The sequence below is a fragment of the Miscanthus floridulus genome, chromosome 1 (assembly GCF_019320115.1).
Source record: "Miscanthus floridulus cultivar M001 chromosome 1, ASM1932011v1, whole genome shotgun sequence".
Lineage (NCBI taxonomy): Eukaryota > Viridiplantae > Streptophyta > Magnoliopsida > Poales > Poaceae > Miscanthus > Miscanthus floridulus.
This window is the reverse complement of record NC_089580.1, coordinates 190,158,660-190,167,592: the sequence shown is the minus strand read 5'-3', so window position 1 is coordinate 190,167,592 and position 8,933 is coordinate 190,158,660. Positions and strand designations below refer to the sequence as shown.

The 8,933-nt window shown below is 50.9% G+C and overlaps 1 pseudogene; it reads right to left on the bottom strand.

Moving 5' to 3' along the window:
* Window positions 1-540: 540 nt before the first annotated feature.
* On the bottom strand, window positions 541-2,326 carry LOC136506537 (F-box/LRR-repeat protein At1g55660-like; annotated as a pseudogene).
* Window positions 2,327-8,933: the final 6,607 nt, after the last annotated feature.

The following is an 8,933-nucleotide window of genomic DNA, read 5'->3' as shown; positions in this document are numbered from 1 at the left end:
AACTTGACCTACTTTAACACAACACTGCTCTAAAATTACATTCTTTTTGAGACAGAGTAAATCACATAGTTAATTATTAAAAATTCGAGTTTATAAAGCACATCTCACGCGCTAAGATGATAATAAGATAACAAAAGTTTAAAATGTAAAATAAAATACTTATATGAGATAGCATGCCAGCAGTGAACCACAAGGACTAAATAAACCACTGCTACATCAGTCTCATAAGCGCTATAGAGGCCTGGAAAACACTAGCATAATAGATGCTACAGTATGTCCCAATGCATTATTTTTGGAACTGCCACCTAGAAAGAAGGAAAGTCCAAAAGCCAACGCAGGTTGTTGTAGTAGCGCAATGCGCAAACAATCAGTTTTTTAGGCGAGCGAGGAACTAGAAATGCAGCGATTCGCGCACAACACAAAAGTAGGGATCTAGCAATGGCAGTTTCCAATGCCTGATAAAAATCCATACAACATGGAAGGCTAACTTAACTGCATAAGTTTCTAAGCATGATACTGCAGGTACATTGCTAGCAACGATAAACCACAAGGTTTGGGTTTCGACTAGTCTCTAAATAAAAAAAGTTAACGACTGACGACGATTATTCTTACTGTAGCTTGAAGCATGCTAAATGTTAATCAACCGAGATACAAACACTGGAGTTCACTTCAGCTGTGGACCGTTCCCGGACGGTAGAGGCTGGACCTTGTTTTGTTTCATTATTAAAAAAACATTGGAGTTCACAGAAGGGTACTCCTGGACGGTGTCGAGGAATATGTTGTACCAGTCATCAGTGACCTCGTCAGACAGTTTCAGAGTCATCGTCTGAAGCATCGGTGCACATCTGAAGAGCAAGTTTGAGGAAATGGATTTCCTCCTCGCCGCCTTTGAGTCCTTTGATCTCCACTTCTGTGAGATCGATCACGGAGATAGTAGTTTTAGTTCTCCATTCCCTATTATTCTCCTGACAAGGACACCGTTCTTTGCAAGACCACCAAGACTTTGTCACTTGCACCTAGAACAAAATGTACCATATAATGTTAATGTAATAATTACACTGTAAACACACAAGCAGTAGATTATATGTAGAGTAAATACGTACCTGCGGGGTATCCACAAGAACCACGTCAAGCTCAAGCCTTTGCACTGCAGTGCAAATCCGAAGCAGGTTCAACAGCAGTGGTCCAAGAACATGGCCCCATGTTGAGATCTTCAGCTCTAGGACAGAGAAGGTGGTAACAGGGATTTTCTTCAATTCTTCTGCAAAATCCCTCTGTGAAGGATAAGGGGTCTACAAAACAATCGGGCGGCATACAATACAATTTAGAAGCCAGTTAAGTCCACGAAGCTAGCTAGCTAGGAAATCAATGAGCACGAGAGCCTGAGACGAACGTCAAGTATGTCCAGCGACAGGACATGGGCACGACGGGGCTGATGGCTACCCTCGTCGTCGTCGGTGAGCTCCATCTTCTCCACCGCCCGTACTTTGAGGGAACTGACGCGCCACATTTTGCCAATCCCAGCATACATGTAGTACGAGCACCGCCAAGTGACCTCCTCCACCATTGGTGCCACCACCGACAAGCTGTTGTCTATGCCCCTGAACTCCAAGGCCAGCGTCAGCTTCCTGAGCGCGGGGGCCACGATGTCGATGGTGGACGTGAACCGGGACGTGCTCACGACGAGCTCCTGGAGCGACGCCGAGTGCACCGTGATCGTGTCCACCTCGTGCGGAGTCCTGACGCTGAGAACGCGCAGGCGCGGGCAGCGGGGCACCAAGGCGGAGAGGTCCATGATGCAGCCCGAGAGGGACAGCGTCTCCAGCTTGGGGAACTCCGTCGCCGTCGGCAGGGCAAAGCGGACGTCCCGCACGTCCAGCTCGATCGATGTGGCGAAATCGAAGCGGGGCAGGTCGACCGTGAAGTATAGGAACACCGGGATGGTGAGGGTGAGCTTCACCGGCGACCGACCCGCGGCGGCGTGGAGCAAGGAGGTGACGCTGCCCGCGTCCAGCGCGCGATGTCCCGTGCCCCTGGAGACGTGGATGTCGATGGCCTCCAGCGAAGTGCGGGTCACCCGGGCGAGCGCCGCGTGGATCGCGTCGGGCGCGAGCCCGCGGAAGGAGACCTCCGGGAGGCCTGTCCAGACCCGGCGCCACCGGCGGGCGAGAAGGCCAGTGCGCGCGGCGGTGCGGGCGCAGCGGAGGCGGGTGAGGACCTGGAGGAGCAGGTCATCCGGGAGTGCGCTGATGCGGTCCACCCGGCTCTGGGACCGTGTGACACGGCGAGGCCCGGGCGGCAGCGCACCACGGCGTCGGCCTACCATGGCGTCCCAACTCCCAAGGCGCCAGCGGCCAGCTCCGTCTCCCTCTGCAAATCACTGCAGCGTCATTTCCACACAGTAGGGCTGACCCATTTTGAATCCTAATAAGGCTATCTTCAACAACACCACCTAAAATACAAGACACATTCGTACTTTGGGTAGCGCTACGGGCAAAAGGTTCAATACATATTCGACATCTTCTTCGACAACCAGACCCAAAAGAGAATCCTTTCTGCAAATAGGTTTTCAGGAGAGAAGATACCCATATTTAGGCTATGTCTCTCAGACAACCAAAATAGATCCCCCATATAGATACTCTATTGAAGACTGATTTTAAATATCTCACTACTCATTTTAGGTTTACCATCTCGGAAAAGCTTCGGCCCCTGCTACACCACTGGCCGAAGCTTGAAAGGCTGAAATTTTATGAAGCCGGACGATTGTCATTACCTAGAAATATTTATCTACTACCACCTAAAAAATAACGCGCGCCCCTGCCCTATACGGCCAAACAAAACGACGCCAAAAAAATCTGATCCGAAAAAAAAACACCAAAAAAAACTGATCCGAAATAAAAACATATACGGCAAAAACAACACCATAAAAAAACACCGTCTCAAATCCAATCCCTGCCGTCCGCCCTGCCCCCGCCTTATTACAGCAAAAAAAAAAAAGACACCAAAAAAATCTGATCCAAAATAAAAACATATACGGCAAAAAAAAACCATCGCCCCAAATCCGATCCGAAATAAAAACACAAATACGGCAAAAAAAAAGTTACGGTGAAATAATGTTTCCAAAAAAGAAGCATATACGGCAAAAAAAATATTTCAAAAACAAACTTTTACACATCGAAAATCATATACGGCAAAAAAAAAAAACCGTTTCTTTACATACAACACAACCACCTAAAAGATAACGAATAGAATCGTCTGCATGCCTTGTGGCCCCGCCCTACACGGCAAAAAAAACGACGCCAAAAAAATCTGACCGGAAAAAAACAACGCCAAAAAAAATCTAATTCGAAATAAAAACATACTCTAACACGACAAAAAACACCATAAAAAACACCATCCCAAATCCGATCCCTGCGTCCGCCCCGTCCCCGCCTTATTACGGCAAAAAAAACGACGCCAAAACATCCGATCCAAAATAAAAACATATACGGAAAAAAACCACTGCCCCAAATCCGATCCGAAATAAAAACAATACGGCAAAAAAACGTTATGGCAAAAAAAAAAGTTTCAAAGAAAGCATATACGGCAAAAAAACATTTCAAAAGCAAACATTTACACATCGAAAATCATATACGAAAAAAAGAAAACCGTTTCCAAAATAAACTCTTCCACGTTCAAAATCATATAAAGAATTGATTACATGCTGATGAAATAAATCAGGCACATATTCAAATAGAGGACACACATATTCGTACCGGTAATCTTTGCTGACACTGGCGAAACATACCAATAAACTCTCTCCGTGCAAAATAAATCAATCTCCTAAAAAATCAAATAAAACAGTTTTGATAAGATATAACAAGTTTAACTAAAGTAAACATATACAAATAACAATTCACTCAAATTCGACTTAGATAGATGTGGTGAGCATTGGTGTTGCACTATAAAATAGAATTAATCGATTTCAAGTGATCATGTAGAAATCACTATTCATCCTTCACTCGACACGTGTTCGTGTTCTACCCGGTTCTGATACAAATACCAAATCTATGTATCCGCGTCCGATATGAAGTCTTCAAAGCTCACGTATTCGCGTCCTACCTGGTTCCAAAATAAAGACAAAATCTACATATCCGCATCCAGTACAAAGTCATCATAGCTCACACGTTCACGTCCAAATACTAAGGTTCACAAAAAAAATTTGGACACCATGCAACGCACGGTATTTATATAGTATCTTAAAAAATTATGGACGGAGTTAAGCCGCGACGGGTCGCACACTCGTGACCCTTCTTCCTCCCCGCCGCCGTGCTCCTTTCATGTCGCCCCGTTCTTCGCTGTCGAGCCTCGTGCCCCTCCTCCGCCACCCAGTCATCGTCGTCGAGCAACCCAGCCATCCTCCTCCTCCTCGCCCCCCGTCGCCGACCACCGTACTGCCACGGGCGCTAGGGTTCGTCGGAGCTCCGACGAACCCTAGCGCCCCTCCGGTGAACCCTAGCCCCGCGGCAGCCGCCTTCTTCCCCTCTCCCCTCTCGCCGAAGCTCAGCCATGGCCATGCTCGCCAGAGACGCCGTGCCTCTGAGCTCCCGCCATGATGCCCCCGCCGCGACTTGGCCCGGCCGCCGCTACCACCGCCAGCCCCCCTAAACCGCCCAGCCTCCTTCCCCACCGCCAGGCTAGCCTGCCTGCCCCCGACTGGGTCCCTTCTATAGCCCGCCCGGAATTGGAGAAGAAAGAGGAGGAAGAAGCTTGCCGGAACCCTAGCCACCGCGTCGTCGTCTTCGTCTCTGGTGGTTACAGATCCAGATCCAGATCCAGATCTAGATCCAGGAGGAGGAGGAGGAGGAGGAGGAGGCCTACCTCGCTAGCACTTGCCGAAGGGGAGAGAGGGAGGAGCTCGCCAACGCGGGTGGGGACGCAGGTGTAGGCGTGGGGAGGACCTCGATGGGACGCGTCCGCCGCCGACCACCTCGTCGTCCTCACGGGCGTGGGCGCGTGGGAGAGGGAGAGGGTCGAGCTGTCCGCGCAGAGCGCGACGGGTCGCGAAGTAACTTTTCTAAAAAATATAGTGTTTTTCTTTTATATAAATAAAAAACCACTTCGCCCATGAGCTTGGACGACCACCCTGATCGTCGGGCAGTGGATCCACATTGTGTTATCCAGTGGTCCTCTTTGGCAATGTCTCATGCGTTTTATTTCTTTTGATGCGACACTGTACTCTCTGTGGACCAAAATGAACTAGCAAATAGAAGAAGACGGTGAACCCAGCCTAGAGGGGCATCATTGGCTTCTGCTACATTAGTGCTACAGTGAACTGAAGTGTATAAATTGAGGCCATGACAAGCCCCATCGAAGAAGCAAGCTACAATAGCGGCCGAAGCAAGAGCTAACGAAGCTCAACCAAATAAACCTTTAATTGCATCCACATGATTTTTAGAATTAGACACCCTAATTTCTTCTAAAGGGGTCTATTTGTTTCCATGACCGAAAAAATTGATCAAAGCACCACACTCTCAAAATCTCCTCAGGGTCTGGAGGAATTAAGGAATGAGAGTGATAGTGGCAGTAGCATAAATTGTTGGCTGGATTAGTAAGGAAATTCAGTAGTCTATTAAAGTAGAAGCTAACAAATGAAGTTTATGAGCCAGCCTCTCCTCCCTCATTCGCTCAAAAAAAAAGTTTGTGAGGAAGATACAATAGCAAGAGTCTACTAGTGAGATGAGGGAGTGTTCAATCACGTCAAAAATAAAAAAGAGAAAAGTTGCTTCAGAAAAGGAAAAAAAGGAAAGGAATTAAAACATACCGTATCAGTATGTTTTTTCCAATCCCCTCTCCATCCTCCAAATGAGACCTCAAGTGAGTCTTAGGTTGATTTGAGGGTAGAGACAGGCCGGATCTAGCAAGCTTCAAGAGAAGCCTACGGCGACAGACCACTTAGGCGTCGGGCTGTCATGAAGACGGTTCACATGGCAACAGATCTGACAAGGGACCACTAAAGAGAGAGAAAATAAGGTGAGGAATGGGCAAGAGGATTTTGAAAATGGATGCCATAGGTGAGAGAAGAGGTTATTGAGCCAAAAAGACAAAAACATCACCGGAGGAGAGCGAATCGACGTCGAGGGTCAATGGGAAGAGGTGTTTCTTCAATGGCGGTGGTTCTCGCCGAGTTGAAAGGGGAAAGGAGATGAAAAATGGCGGCTAGGATTATATGAGAATTCTTAAGGAACGGGGAATATAGAGGTAGGACGGCGACTAGGGTTATATTTTTTCGGAGGATGCATGAGGCTTCTCTTGTGGGCCTAAAAAACCTCGAGTCTCTCTAAATAGGCCCATGAAGGAGATAGATTGGACAGGGACAACGCGTTGCCTAGTGAGGATTGGGTAGAGAAAAGACCATGAAGGGAAAGGAATGGTCATTTCCTGATATGACAAGGACCTAGGCCAGTGGAAAAAGAAGAGTGTTTTACCTATGAGCCACTAAAAAAGTTGGAAATTTTATATATGCCACTAAAAACGTTATGACGCCTATGTACCACTGCCATTAATTTCATTAGGGTCAACATCCATGTTAGTGGACCCTGTGTCGGTGTTTCGGACCGGGGGGTCCTCAACCAACCAGTGAATTTGTTCTGCGTGCTCTCGATTCCGGATGGTGATGCAAAGAGACACAAGGTTTATACTGGTTCAGGCAATCGAGGCCCTACGTCCAGTCTGAGAGGTCGATCTTGTATTCCTTGCACCGAAGTGCTCGTAGTAGGGGGTTACAAGCTAAGGGAGAGAGGGAGCTGGTCCCAGGTCTCGGCAGGGTGTCGTGCGGGCCGTTGAGGCGTTGCTCTCAGGCGGAAGGGATGTGCGCGTGTGTGTGTTACAAGGTGTTTCCTCCCGTCCCTCAAAACGGCCCAAGTCCTCTCCTTTTATAGCCTGAAGGGAGGACAAGGACGGTACATGAGCTAACTATACGGGTGTCGTGTGAACAGAGGCGGCGTGTCCGGGCCCTGTAGTTTGTTCCTGTGGTGGCGTGGTCGTCGGAGTGGTCCGTCCTTGGAGCACTGGAGCGGCGTGGTCGTCCCATCAGTTCTATGCGTCGTGGGAACCCCGGGACTGCCTCGGAGTGGGTGCGGGTGGTGAACGTGCAAGCACTATGGACGGACTGTGCGCGAGGCCGAGGCTTGGTCGGTGCCGAGGCTGCCCCGCGGTGGAGGGGTCTCGGCAGGCGCGAACCCCAAGATCGCCGAGACCTTGGTGTACAGTGCCGAGGCCTCGCGGGGCGGCTGATCGTGGGCACAGCGTTAGGACACAGTGGCCGGTAATCCCTGCCGTACCTGTCCCAGCCGGTATGGCGCTGATCGTGGACACAGTGTTAGGACACAGTGGCCGGTAATCCCCGCCGTGCCTGTCCCGGCCGGTATGGCGCTGATGCGACCTCGGGTCGCGTCGGCCATTCTGTGGCATTGAGCCATCGTCCAGCTGAGATTGGGGAGTGGTTGAAGCATTAATGAGACATGACGCACTGTCTGGAGGGTCGGTCGAGGCGGGGGGTGATGGGCCGCGGATGACCCGGCCTCAAGCGATACGGAAAATGAGGCCTCGCGCGAGACGGAGATCGGTCTCCCTGCCGAGGCCTCGCGCGAGACGGCTCACGCGATACGGAGAATGCACCCCCTGCCGAGGCCTTCCGTGGAGAGCCTCGGGCGAGGCGGAGACGGCGTTCCTGCCGAGACCTTCCCTAGAGAGCCTCGCGCGAGGCGGAGTTAGTGTCAGGATGCCGAGAGACCTCCTGCTCGAGGCTCGATGCGAGGAGGAGGAGGACCCAGTGGGCTCGGTCGTGGCGGGTGAGGGGCCCACGGCTTACCTTCTAGCTTTATTTTTTTTAGATGGGACTTTAGCAACCCATTTGAGGTTGCTTGGGGTACCCCATTCTAAGGTACCCGACAGTAGCCCCCGGGCGGGGGGAGTGCGTGCACTCTCCCTGAGGGTTTGCCGAGGCTAGGTTTATACTTGCTCCGTAGGTATTGGGTTTGTTTTTTGAGGTTCTGGTGGTGTGCGCGCGAGCGCACCCGCCGGGTGTAGCCCCGAGCCCTGGAGGAGTGAAGTTACTCCTCCAGGGGCTTTCTCCATTTTCGCATTTGAGCGAGTAGTTCTTACTGCATTTGTCGAGCCCATAAGCACAAGTTCGGGTTGCGGGGGTCTCGGCGAGGCTGTAGGAAAAAGCCCTCTAGCCTCCGCACGAAGCGAGAGGTTCGTCAGGGGCCCCCTGACTTTGGGTATGACCCTCACGCTTCCTTTCGCTTGGAAGGAGGGGTGGAATATGCCAGGCTACCCTCGATGGGCGCGAGCGTGGACACTTCCGGTGAGCTATTATCGGGTAGTCCGAGTGGAGGCCCGAGCCCGTTCGCTAGGGGACGGCTAGCGGTCCAGAGATGCACTCCAAAAGTACCAGAGGATTTCTCTAGTGGGTGCTGAGGCCGTTCGCTGGGCCTCGGTGGCTCGGTGCCTCCCTACGGTGGGATCCCATTCGGATAGTTTCCTGCCGGTCTCGGACACGACTTAGGACGCCCGAGCGACTATTCGCTGGGCCTAGGCCATTCGTAGGCTCGCCCTAAAGTCGTCCCTGACTCTGTTGCCCTGGGGCAGCTGTCGAAACCTCTTGGAGGCCCAGCCTTCGAACCCTGGACCGTAACGGGCTCGGTGCCCTTTAGTTTTGTTGTAGCGAAACTCTAGCGTGGTTTTAGACCGTTTGTCTTTGTCTTGGGTGTCCTGGCCCTTTCATCTGACCTTCGCATGTCTTTTCGTTCGGACAGAGGGTTTGTTTGCGGGCCTATTCTAGTCTCGGCAAGGTTGCAGGAAAAGCCCCTAGCCTCTACGTGAGAGGACCGTCGGGAGTTCCCTGGCTTTTTATACGCCCCTCGCGCGTGAGGGTTTGTTTGCCGAGG